At 39.4% G+C, this 24,689-nt stretch overlaps 2 long non-coding RNA genes across 3 annotated transcripts in view; both read left to right on the top strand.

Annotated features, from left to right (window-relative positions):
* The window catches only part of LOC136997244 (uncharacterized), a 240,932-nt gene that overhangs the window by 89,979 nt on the left and 126,264 nt on the right, over positions 1-24,689 (top strand). The window lies entirely within an intron of this gene.
* Positions 5,178-24,689, top strand: part of LOC136997245 (uncharacterized) — a 46,382-nt gene continuing 26,870 nt past the window's right edge. The window contains exon 1 of the long non-coding RNA XR_010888062.1: positions 5,178-7,751. This is a non-coding gene — a long non-coding RNA (uncharacterized lncRNA). The remainder of the gene's footprint in view (positions 7,752-24,689) is intronic.

Here is a 24,689-nt window from a genome sequence, read left to right on the forward strand (position 1 = left end):
GGATAACATTTGATCGCGACATTAAAGCTGCTCGCGCAACGACGATGAAGGCATTTGAATTCATTTCTCGACTTACAATGTATTTAGATTGATAAGAGACTAAGATAGTATTTTCTCTGTGTCTTTGTTATTGCAGAGTGATATGCTGAGCATCAATCTATCATTTAGATTGCAGAAATAGTTGAAAAAAAAACATTTTCTCATATAAGTATTATGTTAATTAGTTTTATTATAAATATGATTTTTAGATTTACATCTTTTTTTACATTTAAGGTAGTATAATATATTTTATTAATTTCGCAAGAAATGATGGAGTTGACATTTAGAAATGTGATCACTTTATGCCGGAAAAGGTCGTATTTATTTCTGTAAAATAGATTAGCTTGACGGTACGCCAAACGAGTTTGTGGAATTAATTGAATTTCTAGAATCTTTACACGCTGCATATAAATAGCACACAGGCCGAACGGGGCGAAGTGCGAGGAGTCTGGCGAACAGCTGTGTAAAGTTCATCGTTATGTGTATAAGCGATCGTTGGAATGTTACTTCAATTCACATCCGCATACTTGCTCTTACAATTGTTATGTTGCGATTGTTTTGCTAATTTCAATTTATCGTTCCATCGGCGAGCAGCAGTCACGCTAACGTTTTGCAGCAATGCAGTAAAAATGCCGATACTATTTTAAATTCCGATCTTCTAACCTAAAAAAACGATCGGACGAATATAATTTTATTAATAAATAAACAGTGGATTTTATGAATTCAAGTGACATCAAGTAGCATTAAGAGCGATGGCGAAACGAGCAGATCGTAATGCAAGTATTATACTCGTTTTCTCAGTCTCTGCCTATATACGGCGAAAGCAGATACCTACCTACATATTCACGTAGCCATATATATCCTCATGGCGCCGACAGAGGTTCTCACTTACCCACTTTTGAGCCCTTTTGCCCCCTCACTATCTTGCCCTCCCTTCTCGCTTCTCCGCCCTCCTCGCTGCAGTTCTCTTCGTCGAGCGCGTAATTAATCGCGCAACAAGGTGGTGTTGTAATACGTCCTGAAAGCACTACCGTGCGCCTGCACTTTGCGCAGTAATGCAAGAAAGCCGTCGGGGCCCTTTGATATCGACCACGCCGGCCACGTGACTCCGAGCGCGGAACTCGCAATTTCTTCATTATCGAGATCGCGGTTGGTGGAATTATGGAGCAGAAGGTTACACGTGCCACTGCTTAGATTTATCAAGGGTAGCAATATTCTCTGCAATCACGAAGGAGGAATTGCAAAAATAAACCATAAAGGGTTTTTTGCGAGGGCAAAAGTTCTTACTAGCTCAATTACCTCACTGTGAATATATGTCGCCAGGAAAAAACTCTTCTAGATCGAGATCCGATCGTAACTCTTGCACCACGTTTACCGTTGGCAGCTTACCGCATCGATATTAATTAGTATGCGGAGGATGCGCCGTCGTGTGTAGAAATTGCGAGAATTAGACTGAGTTATCTATTTTTAGTCGATTGTCAATCGAAGGACTCAGGCGTAAGCAATAGGCTATCGGCATTTCACAAAGCTCCTCGTCCACGCTTACGCGTGATTTGCAATCGTTGTTTTGGAACGTTACGTTTCGAGTGCGGGGCAGCGGGCATCGCTTAAAATCAATCTCGTACTTCTATTTCTATTGTCAAACGTTCCATCGATATCAATTATTTTTTTCGTTATTGATACAAATATTGGGTTCGATCTTCAAGTACTTTCAAGCGCGAGTGTATGACCGACATTCGTTCATAGTACCTTCCACATGTCGACGACCCTCGTCATGCGGAAGGCATAGAGCCAATAGAGCACAGCAACGCTACGTGAGACTCTCGGAAATAAGGACACACCGGTTGCTGGTACGCTCGATGTCGCGTCTCCGACTATACGCCACTTCACCGTCCCCGTTGCACGCTTGCACTTTGTGCAATAATGCGGGAAAGGCACGAGACCCTTTGATATCGACTATCTGATCGCGACTTGTCGCTCCAGTGAAACTTCGCGAAGGGATCTCTTCGTCCCTGTGCGAATATATATATATATATATATATATATATATATATATATATACACACACACACACACACGCACACACATATATATATAATATATATATATATATATACACACATTTACGCGCCTATGGCTTTTACCGGACTCGTGTATTGCGAGCTACTTCTGGCGTCGACCATTTTTACCGTTCGTTCAAATGAATCGATGATCAATTGAATTGCTGATGAGTTCTGTAAGAATATGAAATGCTATAGACGATGTTGACGATACATTAATAACGGTAATGCATCGATTTCTCCTTTTAGGGAATTTTGCGAAATATTTATGGTAATTTTTTAAATATTTAGTATCACTATTTTGATAAAGTTCGAATTAAAATTCTGAAAAAGTAAAATTTTCTGAAATAAAGTTGCACTTTATTTTTCATTCGATTTATGAAAAAAAATGATATTTATGGAAACATTTTTTTTAATTGATGTATTTGCCGTGATATTTTTGGAGTCATTCTAGATCATTAGAACTTCAAAGTGTGGCTGTCATACCTACCTACCAACTTTCGGCATGCTTTTGATTTCACATTATTTGATTATTTTACTCAAACGACTGCATTATGCACGGTTGTAATGCATTCAGTTGGAAACGATGTCGCTTGCAGGGGCCTACCGGTCGACCCATAATTAATCGGACGGCCGTGTCGTAATATCGCGAGAGAGCCATGCGGTTGCATCGCCGTCACCGCACCGCTACACGCGTCGGCGGAAAGAGCTGGTCCTTTTGATGTCGCACTTGCGATGCCATTAACAACATTATATGAGAACAGTCCCCTCCTCTCACGCCTTTGCCCTTTCGCTTCTTAACGTCCGCTTCAAAAATCATTTTCAAGCGTATCGAACAGAATGTTCGTGCGCTCATTGCGGTAATAAATTCAATATCTTAGTGCCAATATCATTGTTCAGAAAGCGGAGAGGAAGAAGACGTTACATGGACAGATACGACAAACTCGTTCCTTTACCTTCGAGCCGCGTAATGACATCGTTCGTTCTCGTTACTTGTAGGTAAAGTATCAAGTTCATCCCCTTTATTGTCCTCACTTCCGTCGTTTTACTACAGCTCGATAGAGCCGCCGGCCGGCGTGCATTAAACGCGACGTTTAATATGAAATCTATCCGACGCGGTGCATCACAGAGCCGGGCGGTATCTTTTCGTTTGTTCGCTTCTCGATTTAATTTTCGTATCATCTCTCGGACTCTGCGCGGTGTTCATCAAAAGGGCGGAAAGGGAGAGAGTAGAGTCGTTTCGCAGCGAATAAATAATTATCCGTGTCTCGTGCGCTTCCTCCATTCATCAGCGTAACATTTCGTAGTGCGATCCCGCGACTCCAAGATGGTCTTTCGTCGCTTTTATATCGACACACTATACTCCGCGCGTTTCACTTGCAGAAGAACTGGTTTTTACTCTCGTCTCATTTTACCCCTCGATTCTTCCACCGCGTGTATCGCTCCGTTTGTTGTTGTTCTTCATTCTCGCTCTTCGCGCGGCGCCGTCCACGACGAATTGAGACGCGCGAGCAGAAGCAACTCTCGACTTCTTCCTCGTGTCTTCGTTTCCCTCTGCATCTCGTCTGCGCCACTTTACGGTAATCCCGAACGTTTAGGTCTGGAATTCCGAATCGACCGGAAAATGTCTTCTGAGTGCGCGCACGACTCTCCCTCTTTCGCAGTTATCCTCGCGAAGTAACAGCGCAGAATTTTCAACGCTCGCGAACTTTGACGACTTGTCGAGCGGTAAAGTGCTATTAATGCACGATAAACGCGCGACAATTTGCGAAAATGATGTTCGAGAAATATCGTCGTTTCATAGGCTCCTCGCAGCATTCTATAGCTAGTATTTAAATATATCTCTATTAATGTTGCGCCCTTAATAATTAATGTATTTGCTGTTAACGATGTTAAAGCAATTTATACATGACTTTATGTTTAATTGATAAAATATCAATTAACACAGCGGAAAAGATATTTCACGGACAATAATTAACTACTGAATTAAACTGGATTATAAATTATTTAAACTTGACTTACTCAACATAACAGCTTTTGAATTCAGCATTATTCTTACTCATAATTATTCATATATTTTGTGGGGATTCAAAGAATTTTGTTAACGATTTGTGCTGGATTTTCAATTACGAAGAAAAGGCATTATTCACGAAAATTAAGAATAATTGCTATTTTAGTGAATATTTTAATGGTGGTTTCTTGAAGGAGGCACTGTGTCAGAGTGAAAATCTTTTCTATGTGCGAAAGTGAACTGATTTTTATTTAGCCATATCTCTTTGTTTACCATCATTTCTCATTCTATTTTACGCCTCGGTGGTTCGTCATATTTTGGATTTTTTTACTCTCTTTTTCCATCGTTTTTCATTCTCATCGTTCAATCTCCGAGCTAATCCCCAGAGTTCAAACCTTGTGCGAAACCGGCCAGCGTTGCGACGTAGGTTATCTCAACGAAACGTGTCGTTTTTTTACCGACGTCGGTCGCCACTCTCGAACGAACTTCTTGGGCGCGCGAAAAATGGCGGGGAATTGGACGTCGTATTTATCGGTTACGGAGCACTGAATGTCGTCCGCGATCGTGAAATAGGAAGGTTATACCTCGACATTTCGGTGGGTTGTGCTCTCGCGAGGGGTGGAGGGTGTAGTTCAGAACGACTCTTTGGCACAGTTAAAATTGGAAACGGTCTAAGAGCGGAAAATGAAAAGTTAAGATCTCCTTATCGTACATTTTCATGTTGCCTCGTCGCTCCAGCCAGTCTGCAATCTCAGCTCCGCTGGGGAAACGTAGCCCATGAAGGGCATTCTACAAAAAAGTCGATCTCGCGGCAAATGTGCGGAAAGAAAACGCCTATTTACAACGCATCATTTATCAAATGGCAACACATCGAGAGACGATAGACGAGAACTCGATATTAGAAGCTCCTAGACGCCTGCTTTATTTTTGTATTGTCTTCCGCAATATATCGGTCCATGAATCTCGTACGTTCTCTCTTGCCAATCGTGCATTGGGTGACGAGCCTTTAAAGACGTGAGTGTGTCACGGTATTGATCGCCAGGATCGATTGGTATACGTGGCACGTATTCATTATCTTCATTGCGAAATGTACTCGGTGCATCGATCACTTTCGAGGTAAAGATGGTTAACGTGCTATCGCGTTCCAGTATCGTAGCTTTTCCAAGAAGAGTCGGCTGTTTTTTTATATCACGAATGTTCGTGTTACAATCGCACGCACAGATAGAAAAAAAGAACCTGTTACTTTTTGCACAGTTAATTACGAGAAATACCATTGTGTAAATAACTTTATATACCTTGGGATTAATTTTTATTATTTATTATTCTTTTATAGTTTTCAACACAATTGTTGTTTTTAATTGAGACGGTACATGAATAGCTGATTAATATATTAACAAATCACTTTTTAATTCGATTTTACGTTTCTCCTTCCTTGTCACCTACTTTTCCTCCCATTTTGTATGTATAATTCGTCCGCTTTCTCGCGCGAATCTATCTCGCACTCTTCCGCGAGGACGTGTGCGCGAATAGAAACGGAAAGTTTTAATTGCAATTTGGGCGCGCGCGCGCGTGCTTCGTCTGATAAGCCGAGCTTCCGCGTCGGGCGAACGCGCGACGTGACGCGGACGTAAATAAATCTCGCGCAATCGGCGCTTCATCGCGAAAGTTTCGCGAGATAAGGCCGATGAAAACCAAGTAGGGTTGCGTTCTTTTGCGCAAAACGCGCGGCGTGTATGATGCGCGCATACCTCTCCTTCCACGAAAGAGAGAATCGTTACGTCGATTACGAAATCGACCGGCACCGGGGGGAAAGATAACCGTGTGTACGACGGACAAACTTTACCCTCTTGTATCTCGAATTGAGGCGCGACGGTAGATAAGCGAGTGTACGTACGACATACACAGTTGTATAGGGTGTCGCGGAACTTTACTACGAATCTATGACACTCCATTGGCATACTTACACATTTTACCTCCGCTTATACAGTTGGATGTGCGACTGTAATTATTCGAGTAATTTAATTAATATAATTTGTACTCTGTTTGTAGAATTCTATATAGCATATAATGATAATAATGGAGCTTCCGTATTTCCGGGAAACATTTATAGTTCCGTTTAGTTTATGTATTTACTGCATGTGCAACTATTATTTAAATATTATTATTACTGAAGCGTATATTAATCGTATTGTTTAATTTAAGCGTGCATTAATCGCATGTTTCTATTAATCGTGCTGTTGTTAAATAAGAAGTTATTTTGTTTTGATTTTAAAAGAGATTACGTTACATACATATGTACACATGTACACAGAACAGATTATTGCTAATCCTGCAGACAAACTTAACCGAGACTGCCGAGACATCAGATCTTAAATGAGGCGATGAATATCTGTTGAAATATTTTTTTATCATTCTCAGTCTTAAAATTTTGTCACCAAAATTTGGCGACACCGTATATCTCTCGGCGTCATCAGGCCGAGTTTCTTCCATTTTTGCGACGTAATTCGTTTGCGATCTTATCACCTCGCTTATCTATAAACATCTCACACTGCAATCAGGTAACGGTACACCGATATCAGTTTGCGAGGCTCGAGTTATCGATATTAGCGAACCGCGTATGTACGTTACGGTAAGTAAAAAAAAAGGCACAGTTACGAAGCATTTTCGTGCGATTTTAACATCCAGAGAGAATTCATTCGAAGAATAAATAGAAGAAACCTCAGGAAAGGGTCTATTTTTAGCGTATAATAAAGCTCGCACTACTCGCGTGTATCGATAACTCGCGCGAGAACGATCGCCGACCGGATGTGCAAATATGCCGCGGCGCTCTATTTTTCGCATTGCTCTTTCCGCACACGTGTATTCACATCATATGGTCTAACGGCGGAGCTCTAATAAATTCAGAGTAAGTTGTTCCGTTGTAGCGGGAAAAGCAACAGCGTCTAGGCAGCTCTCAGAGCACGCTTCGCGCCGTAAAGCGAATTGCACTCGACGGCCGTAAAGTGGCTGGCAGCCATTAATCCGGTGCGAGAAACACGTGCGGAAGGTGCACTCATTAAAAAAAGCGTGGCTTAATGGTCATCATTCGCGTGCCTACGCGCGTTGCCCGCCCTGTAAGAGCTCGTTAATGGAAATTATTTCATATTCACAGGCGACGCGGTTTACTCTGTAAGCGCTTTTCTCGCAGCGCGCTCGCGATGATCCGAATCGCGCAGCAGTTTTAATTAATAGTATTAATTGCGACAAAGCCGCGCATTCCGTTCAGCCGGCGATCGTTTAATTGCGAGTTATTCAATTTCAGCGACGAATACGCGTGAATTTTGGACACGTTCATGAGAGCGGTTGTGTCACGCCGGCCGTGGTGAATAGCGACGTCGCGTCGACCGATCGGCGGCGATGTGATAAATCGGATCGACGCGAGAGCGATAGCGTCTAGAGCTCGTTGCACGGCGACGCTATTTTCGCTATTAAACACGTGACGCTTGACACCAATAATTACATCTAATTTCCTTCATCTTTTTTTGTTGCAGGTAAGCCCGACTAATTGACAGCGCGCTTGACACGGATTGATCGATCGAAGCGTTCGGTTGAATGCCAGCGAGAAAATGAAGAATTTCGGAGTCTAAATGTTATCGGGACAGGTAACGAAAGATGTGAAAATCGTGAAAATTATCTTGCGATCTTTTTAATAGATAAAATTGGTATCATTTTTTTTTGACAGGATTATTTTTCTAACTGACATGCAAATTAGGGCTATGATAAAAATTAGAATCATAATTAAATAATCATATCACGTGATATTGTCTGTAGTCAAATACATTTCATATATATTTATTAAATTAAATCTGATTGTTAAAATTTTGTGGATAAAAAGGTTGAAATGAAATCACGTCGGAACGTTACTTTTGTAATTCTTTGACATTTATCTTTATTGATATCTAATAATATTGTCAATATGAGAATATTGACAATAAATATTGATTTTCCTAGCCCTAACGAAGGCGCGCATGATTTGTTGGCTAACCATGCCAGATATCGGAATTGAATCGATATTCGTTTGCCCGGCATTACCATTATGTTGACCAGAACACGGAACCGAGAGACTATTTCATGACCTCACGGCGCATGAATATTTGAATACCACTGCGGTATTACGAAAAGATCTCAATAAATAAAGCACAAATTCGCTGTTAAGTGCGGCAAACAATCGGGCGTTATTAACCGTACGCGGCTTCGCGCATCCGCTAATCCGATTTTTTCCGGAAAACACGTTTAGCTTTCGAGCGCCCGTTACTATCGTTCCCGTTACGAGAGAGGCATTATAGGGAATACGCAAAACCGACGAGGATACAAATTCTCGAGCCATTATCGGTTAAGAGCAATATGCGATTATACGTGTACGATAGTATTATTCCAATAATGATGATAAAATCCCAAAATCGAAACACGCCGAACGTTTGACTGAACCGCAATCACCAGAACCGCACATGCTTTATGATAACTATAAGTAGAATTTTGTTGCCATAAAATTCTTAACAATTGAGTTTTTCAAATAATGACATACGGATTTATGAAGCTAGAAGTTAATTTTTATAAAAATACATAGAGTACGTCATCGATAAAAATTTGTTTTTATTTCTGGTTGTACATGAGCTACACATAACATTTCGCGTGTTGAGTGAGCTGACAGGCGAAAAATGACGAGTGAGAAAAGTGAAGTAACGAAAAACGAACAGCGGTCGATGATTGATACCTCGAGCGATTGATAATTTAGCAGTGCAATAGAGAAAAATTCAATGACTCGTGATCTTTTTCTCGGCACTAAATATTCAAAATAAATCGCAACATTAAATGTTTTATATTTTAAAAAATTGAGAAGCAAATTAAGCGATAAATCGTTCAAGTGCAACAGATGCTAATCGATTCTATACTTTAAAATAATATATTTCATAAAATTTAAGGATTTGTGTTCTTGTTTGAAAGAATTTTTAAACAAAGTATCCGTCCATTTAATACATTTGAAAATAATAATACATGTGAAAAATAATTATTTTATATATATTTTAGATTCAATTTTAAAAATATTTTGCCGGTTTTTTTGCACGATCTCACGTATTTATTTTTCATAATTCCAATTTTTATTTTTCCGGTAGTATATTGTGTCCTGGCTCGAGAATATCTAAAATTTGCTATCGTTGTCGAGGAAGAATAGCAGTTTGTTGCTCGCTTTCTGCGTCAGAGAACCGGACGCTCGTAAGGCAGTCCCGCGGACCTTCCTGATTTATTATTGATCGCGTATCCTCGTTCGACGCATCGCCCATGTCTTCGCATGTATTGTACTGTCGGATATTCCGAAAGTGTGCGAGGTGGAACAAAGCTTCTACCTGATTTATTATTGAGCGTAAGCAGGTTTTCCTTTCGGGGTTTGCCGCCGGCGCGAGTTGCATGGGAGGGATCCGGGTTGACGTTAATAGTCGACCCAACGCCCAGCGTCCGCTCGCGCTGGGAAATGTGTCGAGAGTCGGTCTTGAGAATTTTCGAGCGTTGGAGAAAATCTCATAAAGGTTCCAAACCCCGCTGTTAACTTCTTCATCATGACATAGTGGATGCACTCTAGCGTGTATTCAACGTATTCAGCGGGTAAACATTATGAACTCGTTTTTATATTTGTAGCAGTTAAAGTAATTATCTTATTAACTATAATTAATAAATATGAGAGGAATAAATAATCAATTAATTTAAAAAATGCTAGTATAATATAAAATATACTTCAACAGAATATATAATATATATGACAACTTTATTTCCAGTTTTAGTGAAAATTTGAGTCTGATTTTTGCACAATGCTGTAAAAACAACGTATCGATTTGAATATGAATAATTATACGAAGCAACAATCATAAAAATGCGAACATAAAAAATGCAACTTTAAAATATACAGAATTATTAACTATTTTATTGTTAATTATCAATCTTTTGTACAAATTTTCGCCAAGAAAATTGATTGAAATTTGTATTTATGTAAAACATTGTGCGATACAAATTGAAACAATTCTATTTTTTTATTTTTGTCAATCCCGATTTAATAGGTTAGAATATTGCTCAGTATTGTATATCACGTTCTTAAATGCGAGTCATTTAATCCACAAGTCAGAGACGGGTCTGATAAAGCGTTATACGCGCATTGCGGTCTGATTGATCATATTGCCAATTCGAGGTCGTTTGCAATTGATTGCTACCGTTATTGGTGTTAGCACGAAGCGTACTCTTTATATATATATATATATCGCAAAACTATTAATAATCCGATTACTCGCTTCTGTTTCTGCTACTTGCTCCCATCTTGTTTCGCTTTGTTCTCTTTCTTCGCCGGACAGTTCAACAACCTCGGTCCGATGAAAAAATCATTTTTATCTCGATGGATTAACGCATTTTTAACCTCTGATCGTTGCTGGTCGCCCGCTACCATACCATAATTCTCTGCGTAATCGTGATTACCGTCCGGTCGACCGCATTATTCCACCGACCTGATTTCTGCGTAAATCATGCGTAATATAGTATTAGTTATTGATAACTGCAAGTGCGCCTATAATTTTCGTGGCTCGCCAAAGTTGCATAATTGTCGATTGTAATCGGTTTTATCGAGTCATCAATTTCTTATCTCCTCACGAGTCATAATTCATGCGAGTAATTCTTTATTTTCCATTCACTTTAATATCCGCTGCGATATCGATCGATAATGGAGAGCTTTTGTAATACATGTTTAGGGTATAGTGAATACTAAAGTCACGTATATGTAACGCGGTGAACGATATGACTTCAAAGTAGTAATTGTCATGCAAATGTGGTAACTCACACCTGGTGCAATCTATAAACTACGCTGAATAGAACTTTTAATAATGCAATATTAGAGTGACGTAAGTAATAATGTAGTCGTTGTAATAACACTAAACACCTTTTATGTTCGCATATATAACAAAAAAGTCTTTTTTTTTTTTGTATAAACACGCATTAACTGAGGAGAGACTTTCGAGATCAATCACCCCACAGTGGGGCGATGGCGACTTATCGCGCATTACCCGCGGGATTACTGTGTCGCGATTCTACGGCTCTCGGAACTTTTAGTTGGCTTTCTCTGCCACTCGTTCATACTACAGTAAAACTCGGTAAACGCTGTCTGGCGGGAACTTAAGTGGCCTGGCAAGCCGCGACGATAGCCGCTGTCCTCCGTGACGAAGGATCAAATGTTCGGCGATCGTACGTGCGCTCGCTGGATGGTTTTGTGGACGCTTCTCATGGCTATCATATATGTCGTGTTCCAGAAGTGACGGTATTACTGAGAGACAGAAAGTTGTTCTTGAATCGGTGTAATAAAGATACGCGAAACTCGCAACTAACTTTTTGCCACTACATCATTAATGACGCGACAATGTGTATTTTGCATCGATGTATGGGCGCATGGTGGTGCATAGCATAAAACTTTTTATTCTGGTTTGTGCAGACGAATAAACACATTTAAAGCAAAGCACGTGTATGAATAATTAAAAAAAAAATTATTTTTCTAAAAGTATTAGTATTTTTTAATGTAATTGATTATTTTTTTAATTTTTTAAATTGAATTTGAATGTCCAATATCGAAAATAAATAGATAGAGACGTAAAAAGAGAAAATAATCAAGTGCAGATGTCTCAAGTAGTAACGACTATAAAGTATTCTAGGACAGGTTACGATTTGCTTCCAAGTGTGTACTTGCCTCCGTGTGTGCGGATATCATACCACGCTTGGTCGCGATTCACGGAGCCTTAGGGCGATTTATCGGGAGATTATGAGCCAACGTCTCGTATCGTGGAGCCGGCTATCACACGACGTGCAGGACCGTCGGTCAGAAGAAGAAGGTGAAGGGGTTCATCGGTGTAACAGTATCGATAAATCGCCGAAGAAAAATGAGCTCTCTCGCGGCATGAGCTCTCATGCTTTTCGCATGGTGCCGGGGACCACGTGAAAAATCGGTCTTTGATACGGTTTCCTCGTTGCGATGTAGCGACGAGTGCGCAGCAATAATTCGCGTTGTTTGTTGCAAACTGACAGGGGGGGGGGGGGGCAATCTTGTTGGAGTAGATTTTGTTCTCGGTGAATGCATCTCGGTAGCAAAAGCGCCACTTTAAGAAAATATCTCATTAAATGCACATTCCAATCCACATTTTCGTGAATGCGAAATAAGCGCGAAGCCCCCAATCGATTAAAGGATCAATATCTAACTGCGATGGATCGTTGAAAGATGTGGTCTTTCAAAGTGGGTCGAGGTTTTATTCGAGAAGCGAATTAATCGAATTCGCTCATTAAGAAGAGCTTCTCGAATTGCGACAAGCAAGGTAGACTGAATTAAATGGATACACGTCGAAGTCTTTTTACCCCTGTTCAATCCGCCATGATTTACCGGTCGGCTTGCGGCACGAGAGAGGTGAACGATAGCGGCTAATTCGCCTAGACGTTTATTTGAGGACTGAATTATTGATTATACCGGCGGTACGCGTTGCAGTTGCAATAAATCGGCAGCACTCGACCGCGCGCTTCGAGGGTATGATGGTTTCATGTAATATTAATAAGATAATAAAGTTCATACTTGTTATGCGAATGTTTACTAGCTAATCGAACCTGTTTTACACTGGAGCGCTTTTCTTCCCCTTATCTTTGATCTACCATCATAGCTATATTAACATATAGAATATTTCCTACATTTATTAACTTCGAATTCTTTTACCAATTGGAAATTGATTTTTCCTTCATAAATACGTCAAAGCAGTTGATGAATTATATCGGTAATTTAAAGTTTTAGGTTTTCGCTAATTGGAAAATCGCAAGGATATATACATTGGACATTTTTTTATTTTACATTAATTTTGCTGGAATAAAATTTTTAATTATAATTATGTTTAAAATTTGTTTAAATTATAATTATGTTGATTTTAACAGAAATTCACAAATGTCGTAATGGTGTGCGCGCGACCTTGGCACGCGTAATCGTCTTAAAAGCGACACAGCGACGTTGAGCTAATTAACTTGATGATCATCGGAGCCCGTTACGGAGCGAAATCGATTTAGATGCGGATCTGCGCGATCATCGTCCCTTAATATCGGCTGTGGGGATGAACGAGTTCTACGACCTCGTTAATTACTTGAGTTACTGCGAAACTTTTCTACGATTCGATGGTAGAGAGCTTCGGGGATCTTTAATGGATCCTATAATGGGTTCGCAGTATAGTTGGGGGATTCGTAGGATCGTTCGCTGTACGATCGTAGGTGAGACGATTTTTGCACGTGGACTAACACTTAAATAGTTGTGCGTGAGATCCAGCTGATCTCACTATTATAAATTTGGAGACAGTGCTTCCTCGGTGTAATCTGATTAGATTTAATCGCTGTTAATTCATTGTATTTGAGAAGGAACATCTTTCAACATATATTAATAATATTTAATTCACGTGCACGTGCAAGTGGAAAGCGAGTGCAGGAAATTTTATATTTAATGTAAGTAAAATTAGAACAGGTAATTTTATGTCTTTTACACGTTATTAAATTTTACTAATTCAGAGCACGTGTAATAGTAGAATTTATTTTTAAAGCTTTTAGTAGTTACGAAGAGCTTTAAAAATACAAAACTTTTTTTTACATTTTCTATTTACGTTATAAAATTTTTCAATATTTATAACAAATAAGTAAAAATGACTCGTAGTAATCTAGTGAAAGTAACGAATTGAAAGCCTGGAAAATTGAGAAAGTTTGCCTCTGCGTTTAATTGTCAAGCGTTCCACTGACGTACATCTCTACGGTAACTGTAAGTCCGCGCAATTCGCCAAACTATGCCCGGCCGTACCAACACATTCTTCGCGTTTCTAACCGGCTTATCGAAAGTGGTTCGCCGCGCTCCGCGTCGAACTTCCCCGATCGTGTATTCCATTAAATTGCTTTCCACTGGGCGAGCGCCACGCCTGGTACTGCCGGCAGCCAAGAATATTTATCTTTAATACGTACGCTCATCCGTGCGCCGCGGAAGGTACACGGTACAACGCCTGCCTCGTTGCGTGGAAAAACATTTTCCATTTTATTCGAAAAAACACGGAACCACCGGATGGTTGGCAGTACACTGCTCGATGCAGCGGCCGCTGCGTGTTGCCGCTACATGGTTGCCCATAAAGCCTCGCGATACCATCGACCCTCGGATCCATAAAGGCCGGTAATCGAACGGAGCACGGCATAAAGCAAATCCCCTCGCTGAGGGAACCACGCGATCGATACTTCCGCACGCGAAATACTTGCGCGACAGTTTCCAACTGGGTATTCATCCCGGTAGTTTCAAGGTCACGGCTGTTTTATTATCTCCCTGTCTCGATCTTAATTCTTAAAGAATCTACGTAGGATTGGGCGAATCTAGCTAGATTTTAGGTGGGCAAAACTCGTCCGCCGGAATTCGAATCAGTTCTCTCCTTTTGAGATGCCGCGAGATCGTAAAGTCACTTAATTAAACGAGGTTTAAGTTCCGCGCGGGCCAAATGAGAAACGGAAATACTCATAAAGTCGCAATTCTCGCGAAATGAATTCTCTCGAATTCTCTCTTCCTGCCGTGCATGTTTTTTCTCACTTGTTTACGAATCTAAGTGAGATAAGAAGATTTGAAGTTGGAGCAGAATCGCGATGCGCCGATGGCGGCAACGGAGAAGCTTCCGAATGTATACTTGATGAGGTATACACGTTTCGCGGAATCGCGGTCGGGGAAAGTTTTCTATTTCAATCGTCGTGATCGATGCGCCCCCGGGGTCGGAGTTCTGCTACATTGTGTCGCGCGTTGCTTCAAACGGTGTAACAATAGTCCTCCTTTCTTCGGTTTTTCCAGCTATCGATTCCCGTGTGCGCAAATTTTACTTCAAAAATAAACCTTGCAGTTTTGCAGGAGATACACCGGTCGACAGATTAGATTTTATTTCATTTTCTGTATTCAAAATCACATATAAAATATTCATTGTATTCACCAGAGCTTTAATTTATGTTTAGCGTAGCATGCGAGTAGAATATAAATCTAATCTTTCTTGCTTCAATTATTTCTATTGAAATTCTTGTTAAGAGAAGATCAATCTTAATTCGATGAAAAAATTTGTGAATAAAAGAGACATTTTTTTCTTTGCATTGCACGTCTCATTTACTACTGAACATGCAGTGGGCGCATGGATCGATATCGTTATGTTCGTCAAATTTTTATCGTACTCATCGCGAATCTTGTCGAGTGCTGGGCGAACGAGCTTCCGATCCAACTATCGATCGGCGGTCTCGATAGTGGAACAACTTTACAAGAGCTTTTACCCGCGTCGTCTTTGTCGTTTTGAGAAAGCTTACCTTCCGACGAAATAAACGAGTGTGGTAGTCCTTATCCCCCGATAAACAATGTCAGGCATGCCGCGATACGATGACGTCGGGTGTTTACACCGCGTTCGTTAAGGGAGACAGTTTTTTTTAACCGAGTGTCTCGCTGCAGTTCACGGTCTTTTTTGTCGCTTGTCGTAAGTTTCCTCTCTTGTCGCACACTTCTGTCCCTTTGACAACCTTATCCGTCCGTCGGGTCTTATAAATCTTTGTAACACTCTCGGCGCGATTCAGACCGCGCGCTGCCGCATTCGCAAAGACGCGAGCGGAAAAGGGATAAGAGGTTCTTTATGGAGCGCGAATTTTCACTCGCTCGCTCGAATGCACCTTGTGATGAAACTTTAACGTTCGGCATTAAATGCATGCCTGTGTTTATGATTATCTCATTATTAATTCATAAGTGTTTATGTTCTCATCGCATTGCCGGCGTAATAGCGCATTTCCGTTACGCTCACGGCTTCTAATTACCGCGAAAGGTATAATAAACGCGCGTTGATCAGATCGTTGTCGACGACGTGCGAGATTTAATTGCCGTTCGACGCTAAACTATGCGATTAATACGAGACCGTCTTTGCGAATCAGGCTGCACCATCGATGCAAACGCACACCAATACACCAACATCCCTTCACCGATATTAAATGGCGATGGGCACGCGTTCTCGGGAGGGTTCGGCGCCGTTCTGGCAGGTGCGCCTCGGCTGCGTTTGACAGGTGCGTCATTGTTAGCGGAGCATAAAGAAAGGAAGTGGCAGGAGTCAATCCCGACCGGTAGTAGGAGCGAAAAATCGAATGTTCAGGGGGACGAAAACGCATTGGCGTAAATGCGATTTCGCCTGGTATTTTTGTAATGCACTTATGATTTTGATTTTTATTTGTTTCACAGTAACATTTAATTACAGACGAAAATACTGAACACACTCCATTTGAGTGGCACTGGAATACAACAAAATAAGAATCATTCAAATTTTTTCTATTTGTGTTTTTAGATTTGAATTGCTTTTAAAACGAACCATTAATTTAGTTTTATATTTTGTTTTGGAAATAATCTTTTCAATCGTAGTGAAACATTTTGATCGAAGATTACAACGAACCAATGTAATATTACAGAATATTAGTGAATTTTGTTACTTTTTAGTTTAACGGAACTTTTTGGTTGGAAGTTAAATTTCGTAATGTATTGATGCAACTCATTAACTATCGATGCACCGGTTAGAACTTTTTGAATTTTTGCTACGGCATATTTTGAATTCTTCAACATACACAACATATCTTGCGATCAGATAATTTAATTTTTAACTAACTACAATTTTCAACTTTCCGCTTGTATGAAATTGTTTTAAAAATTGAGTCGATATACGCGAACTTTATACGTCGGGAAACTTCACCTCATTTATACCGCATATTCAACATATGGTCAACGCAATATGTATCACTCGGCCGTCGCTTTATCCATTTCGTTTTAACGCTTACGAACGGCTTCCACGGATTTCACGGGCGAGGAATATCTGTCGGCGCGCCATTGCGCTGGCGGTGGAGAGGCGCGCGGGGGCCTTCCGTTCGGGAGAAAACAGGGTGAGAAAAGCAACGTTGCGGAGAAGGGCACGAGGGGAGGGCAATCCAGTCAGTCACTCGGACATTCACAATATGGATCCCTTTGGTGTAATCGCGACGCGGAAGCCCCTTGTTTCTGCGCCTTCGGCGAGCGTTCGCCGACCCTCCAACAAACCCCTCCTCACCTCCTCACGTCCTCCTTCCCAACCTCCTCACAGGCAGTTGGACAGTCTCTCGCCCCATATTCTCTGTCTAATTTGCCAACCTAAGCCGTCGGGACCAGTCGGACAGAGCGGCGGCGATGGTAGCCCAACTTCATTATTCTCCCATTGTATCAGCACCCCCGCGGACATAAATCATGGAGGGTCCACCCTCGCGCATCCCGCCACCACCGTCGGCCGGGGATTTCGTTTGATTCTCGTCCGTGGAAAACGCAAGCCGTGTGAAACGGCCACCGACTTTCTGCTCCAATTTCCGCTTTTCGGCTGTTCACTTCGGCCGGCCGGTAATTCCTACACGGCTACTTCCTGCGTGTGATTCGCGGTCCACCGGTTTTCACGCCTTCTATACAATGCGAGAAAAAAGAGCCAAGGCAAGTCGAGTGGCGGTTTTTTTCGTGCGGATGATGCGGTTTTTGTTCGTTTTATTTACGGGAAGTCGAATATTTTCCTGATTCTTCTTTGTGATTAAACTTGAATTTATTGGTTGATACATAGTCTGGCGATATAGTGTTTTGTTGATGCGAGTAAAACTGATTTAACCCTCGAATGATTGCACAGCTGTGGATAAAATGTATTGTTTTCACGCTTTCATGTATGACGCTAGATTAACAATATTATTGTCGCATTTATTTTCTGATAATGCATACTGTATTTTTTCTACCTCTTTAAGCATTGAAAATATTGGCCTATATGAAGTTAGCCCCCCATTTTTCGATTTTGAATATTTTTTTAGTTGTTCCAGGTTGTTCTACGTTTGTTCTATATTGTTCCAAAGTTATAAGCAAAAAAATCGAAAAACATGACGGGAAAAGCAAAAAAACGATTTATTTTTGTGGCCACCCATTTTTTAAAAAATTTAAATTTTTTTGCTGTTCTGGATTGTTCTAATTGTTCTAAACATTGTTCTAAAATATTAATCCCCTTAAAAAAGAATTTAAAAAGATATAGCAAAAAATAGCATTAAGCGTCCAAATAGTATTTTTACATTTATCGCTATTATTATATTATGTTTTGACACCAAATTACATATTTAAGCTAAAAACGAATAGAACAACCCAGAACAACTCTCAGTTTCACCAGAACAAACATATAAAAGGCACTTTACTCTTGAAGGTAGAGAATTATTTTGTTTTTTTCGACCGATAATGTTACATCAGCGACACTAAAACCTAGAACAATGAGAAATAAACACAGAACAATCGGGAACAACTCTCAGTTTTGTCAGAACAAACGTTTAAAGAGCACTTTACTCTTGAAGGTAGAGAATTATTTTGTCTTTTTCGACCAATAATGTTACATCAGCGACACTAAAACCTAGAACAATGAGAAATAAACACAGAACAATCCGGAACAACTCTCAGTTTTGTCAGAACAAACGTTTAAAGAGCACTTTACTCTTGAAGGTAGAGAATTATTTTGTCTTTTTCGACCGATAATGTTACATCAGCGACACTAAAACCTAGAACAATGAGAAATAGACACAGAACCATCCGGAACAACTCTGAGTTTTGTCAGAACAAACGTATAAGGAGCACTTTACTCTTATATTTAAAAAAATAAAAAAATTCAAATAAAATTTTTATGTGTAAAAAAACCAGTACATATTATGAATAATATAGAAATAAACCTGGAAGTATATGTATATAAATAAAAACTTAAAAATTTATACAATATATATATATATATATATATATAATAATTTTGCGGTTATAGATAATATAAACTCCAAAATCTTAAAATTATAAAAACTATAAAACTTAAAACTATAAAAAATTTTTTTTTAATTTGAAAACATTAAAAACAATTAAAAAACATTTTAAAAAATAAAAAATATTAAAACTCAAAAAAATTACAAAAGCAATTTTTATAGAAAAAAAATATTACAATTTTAATCAATTGTAGAAAAATTGGAATTGGAATTTAATTATATATGTAGGATATAAGAATGTATATATTTAGTTTAGTAAAATACAATGGGTAAATATAAGGCCAGTCATTTGCTCACTCATACAGAACTAACAAGACTGTTCGCTCGCACAACTATTAAATATTGTTTTGTACGCACAACTCTTAGCGCACAACTTTTTACTCTTAACTCTTCTTGTTGGCGACGATCATCAAACTGAAAACTGAGCTCGTGGTATCCCGAATTTATAGGGATACACCGACGACACTAAACTACATACACTACGCTACTTGTTTTTATAAACAACCAAAGCTACTTAGATCAATGTGTTCATCAAAAAGTGCCGCTTTCAAAAGACGCCGAATAATCTAAAAGCAAGCCGCTATCTCTATTGCGCGACACCGCTGCGTCTTCCGCACGATGCCGCTACCTTTTTGTTATGCCGCCGATTTTCTCTGTCGGACGCTATTTCTCTCTTTTCTTAATTTCTCTCTCGCTCTTACATCATACTTATAAACATACATTGCGGTTTATTTTCTTATCCTACATATATACACGTACAAGACCTTAAGCGTGAGAGGTAAGAAAACTCACTTTAATCAAGCATTCCAAAAAGAATCTGGATCATTGATCTAAAGACGCATAAAATTAAAAGTTAAATATTTAATTTAAAGTAATGTAAAGTAAAATATCTTGGAAACTATACGTTTTTTAAAACAAAAAAAAGAAAAAATGTCATAAATATTTATATTCAAGAATGTCTTTTATATATTTCTAGTGTCGTTAATGCGACGTTATCAGTAAAAAAAAAAACTATCTCCAAGAGTAAAGTGCTCCTTATACGTTTGTTCTGACAAAACTCAGAGTTGTTCCGGATGGTTCTGTGTCTATTTCTCATTGTTCTAGGTTTTAGTGTCGCTGATGTAACATTATCGGTCGAAAAAGACAAAATAATTCTCTACCTTCAAGAGTAAAGTGCTCTTTAAACGTTTGTTCTGACAAAACTGAGAGTTGTTCCGGATTGTTCTGTGTCTATTTCTCATTGTTCTAGGTTTTAGTGTCGCTGATGTAACATTATCGGTCGAAAAGGACAAAATAATTCTCTATCTTCAAGAGTAAAGTGCTCTTTAAACGTTTGTTCTGACAGAACTGAGAGTTGTTCCGGATTGTTCTGTGTCTATTTCTCATTGTTCTAGGTTTTAGTGTCGCTGATTTAACATTATCGGTCGAAAAAGACAAAGTAATTCTCTACCTTCAAGAGTAAAGTGCCTTTTATATGTTTTTTCTGGTAAAACTGAGAGTTGTTCTGGGTTGTTCTATTCGTTTTTAGCTTAAATATGTAATTTGGTGTCAAAACATAATATAATAATAGCGATAAATGTAAAAATACTATTTGGACGCTTAATGCTATTTTTTGCTATATCTTTTTAAATTCTTTTTTAGGGGGATTAATATTTTAGAACAATGTTTAGAACAATTAGAACAATCCAGAACAGCAAAAAAATTTGAATTTTTTTAAAAATGGGTGGCCACAAAAATAAATCGTTTTTTTGCTTTTCCCGTCATGTTTTTCGATTTTTTTGCTCATAACTTTGGAACAATATAGAACAAACGTAGAACAACCTGGAACAACTAAAAAAATATTCAAAATCGAAAAATGGGGGGCTAACTTCATATAGGCAAAATATTGGCGTTATATTGGCATATTAATTTAAAATTGCGACAAACGCATGCAATATCTAAAAGCAATTTTTTATCAGTACAATAATTTTGAAGCTTTATTAACAATTATGCAAGATAAAAAGCAGTAATTATAAAAAATTTTGTTTAAAATTGCAAAATTTACTAATTTATAAATATAAATCGAAATTTATAAATAAATATATTTCATGCGATGTGTAAGCCACTTGAACTCGTCTTTTATGACATTACGTACATCTAATTTTTATTACCTAATTTAATTATACAGCACGCTGCGTGATCAATCGTGTGATACTTTTTGGGTTCACAATCAGTCCCGGGCGGATGTTAACCTTTCTCGATAATAGGATGTATGAGCGATCGATATATTTATTTATAATCCACGAGCATTTAACCATTAAGAGCTCATTGTAAACTGATTCTCTACGTATTATGGACATTCTGTCTGGCTTAATTACTGTACGAGATGAGTTTTCAAAAGCTTAATTGCAATAATTGCAAACAAATATTCCGACATAAACGAATATCCTAATACCGGTAAGGACTAATTGAAGAACGGAAGTTAATGGCAAATTTGTTCGATGTATTCGTAGTAGCATCGAAGCATTGTGTATTTAGTATTGCCAAGACACGCCCAGGCCGCATGAAACTTATAACGGGCGATCAAATTTAACACGTGTAATAACATTGTACCGTTAATGCCAGCAGATTATATTACGCACTTAAGCGTAACTTATGCTGGCACGTGTAATTATGTTCGGGTCCTATAAAGCTGGGAATGCAGTGTACATCTATATCGGTGGCCGAGGTCTACATCGTTACAGGTGTTTGCGTATTAATTTCACGATCCTCAGTCCCGACGCTCGCGCACCGCATAGCCGTCGTGACGCCTAAACTCCCATAAGCGGGCCAGAAGCGGCGTTAACTATCGAATTTCGAAGCGCCCGAATTTAATTCAAGGAACATTATCCTTGATAAGGTGCGGCCGTATCGTTCGATCTCCATTCCCGCTTTACTCGAGAAGCAAATCCTAAATGCGGTGCATTTGTAGCGACGATAGAAATCAATATCTATGCCTTCATGCATCCAATTACACGCGTGATAGTTTCTTTTTCAAATAATTTTGCCATTATTATTAATAATAATGCAGAATCTCAATTTTATGTCGCCGATGTGATTGCGTTGTTATTGTAAATTTTCGTTTTGTGTTTCAAAAACCTGAACAATAGCCGGAAAACGACCGGCCATTTTTCTTCCTGTTCCGGCAATTCTTAGACCTCATGAGGGATGTTCCTGTAATCGAAAATCCGTGATCGGGGAGTCTCGATGGACGGTCGGAAATTTATTTTCAACAAATTGGCCGATCGTTCAGATTTCGCACTGGATAGCCGTTGCGGAGTGGCGTGGCGAAACGCGAGCGGCAGCACTGATGGGGGATAGACGAGATTGCATTAGGGTCTGATGGCGTCACGGGGTCGTCCGGCGAGGTAAAAAGGGTGACCGATCCGCTCGAATAACGACGCGAAGTGCACATGGGCGCTGACAGGAACATGCAAAAGAATGCATCACAATTGTGTGAGTCCTCAGAAGTGCAAAAGAATCTCTTAACATGCTCGTTGTTATTTAAATTCTTAGAAATCAATTCTACGAAGCTAAAGCAGTTTTCTTGTTGAGACGCAGTCGTTGCATTAATATAACGAGAATATATAATAATATACAATATTTCAGAAATGCTCACGTTTGTATAAAGTATACGGTTGAAATAAATATGTACGTAAGTCAGTCTCCGAATGCAAAGTCACGAAAATGTTCTAGAAAGTTCAGTAGAAATTCTGACGCGCTTAGTCAACAATGGTAATACGTGAAACCTGACGACACATTCATTTCCTACGTGCGACAGTGGCAAATGAATGTGCTAAATATCATATGGCAAACTTTGATGAAGCGGTTTATCATTAATATCAAATGTAAATCTTATAGGCGATAAGCATATAAAGTTGGATTTGATTCTTGCATAGTTAAAAAGTTAAATTTGAGAACATTACACGCGCGTAACAGAAAAAAATTCAAAGTAATGCCTATCAAAACAAGATATATTTATCTATTGAGCAGATAATTAATTTAGCGCACTAATCTTTTTTTAAGCAAACAAAATAAAATTTTAGACGATTTCTATAAATTATGTTAATATATATTTATTGTATTCTCTTAAGAAAATTTATGTTAATGTCCGTGACGTAAATTTGCAAAGCGATGTAACTGTCATCCGTCGTGTGTAAAATATGGATCTTCGACGATAATTCAATTAAGTTCCCCGTTGAACAAACGTAGAGTCATCCGATGATGACGCGCAATTTATATTTGGCGGGGGCATCCTTTTGTGGAATGTGTCGGCTGATTCACTATGAATCATGAATTATGATGAAAGATTCATTTTTACGAGTCTCGCCTCGCATATCGCGGTGTCCCGTGCATCTGTATTTTCTCATTAGTGCCGTATAATTATCGAGGTATAATGCGCCGGCGATACGTCAACGTCGAAAATTAAATGGCGACGCAACAGGCAACGCGTCGCCCGTTTCCTGCTGTAAACAGGACGCGTAATCGAGACGAAAATAAAAGGATGCGGAGTTTTCATTGCGCCGTGTCACACGCGATTTTTTAATGGCATCATACCGAGAGCTCTGACAAACTAAACAACGATAACAAGTTATACACGATTACGGCGCTTAACGCCGTGGATTTTCTCGCGAGTAGTTTCGTATTTAAATGTATTTTGCGTGGGGCGGAAAAGGATTTCCGCGACAGGATCTGAACGTGTGCATAAATAAACGAATTACGCGACAACGGAGTCTCGAAAAAAAGGAAGGCGTTCACGTTAAGCGTAGATTGGTGTTTATTAAATACTTTGTCGCGTCGTTTCTTTATCAGCAAAGTTACCATCGAGTGCCGATAAAACGAAGTCATTTCTTAAATGTACACAGCACAAGATCGATAAAACCGATCACGTTGATCCGTTACAAAACAGACACTAATCTCGATACCTATCACGTGCACGACATCGACAAGCAATAATCACGAAACGTGTCTTTAAAAAAATAGCTTGTTGCGGTGGACGAGAGGCTTTTTATGAACGCGGTGAGATTTCAATGATTTACGAGTAAGAGACGATCTTTGATACTCGCCGATTTCGATGATTTAGGACCGGGAAAGCGCACGAATTTGTCGTCGACGAGACGAACGGGTCCGCTGCAGCGCACTGTCGGCCGCGTAACCGAAACAATTTATCGGGAACCGATAGATCGGCTGGCGATACTACAGTTTCGCTTGTTTAAAGTTGCGATAAATATCGTCGAGAATAACTCCACCGAGAGAGCGAATCGCGCTGTGTCCGCGCGCGCCTAACCGATCCGATGTCGCTTTCTCCGCCGAAATAGCAAGAGAATCGAGAGTCGCGCCGTGTCGTGCCAGATGAAATAAATGAAGTGACATGAATAATTCGTTTAAAATATCTATATTCCATCGTTCGATGAAATATCGATAATATTTGGATTGCGATATATTTTCATGAACGCGACTCGTTCTCACGACAGATATGTAAATATATGTATAATGAATCCGGAAGTTTGCACGTAGCTCTGGACGTAATAAATTTAACGTAGCAAGAATATAATAAATTTACATAAATTTGTAATTTAACACGCGTAACGTACATGTCCGATGTTCATTGAAAACTTATGTGAGGAGTGCAAGTCCGTTCTTTGCGAAGAACAATAAACTTTCGC

Source organism: Linepithema humile, chromosome 1, assembly GCF_040581485.1.
Source record: "Linepithema humile isolate Giens D197 chromosome 1, Lhum_UNIL_v1.0, whole genome shotgun sequence".
Taxonomy (NCBI): domain Eukaryota; kingdom Metazoa; phylum Arthropoda; class Insecta; order Hymenoptera; family Formicidae; genus Linepithema; species Linepithema humile.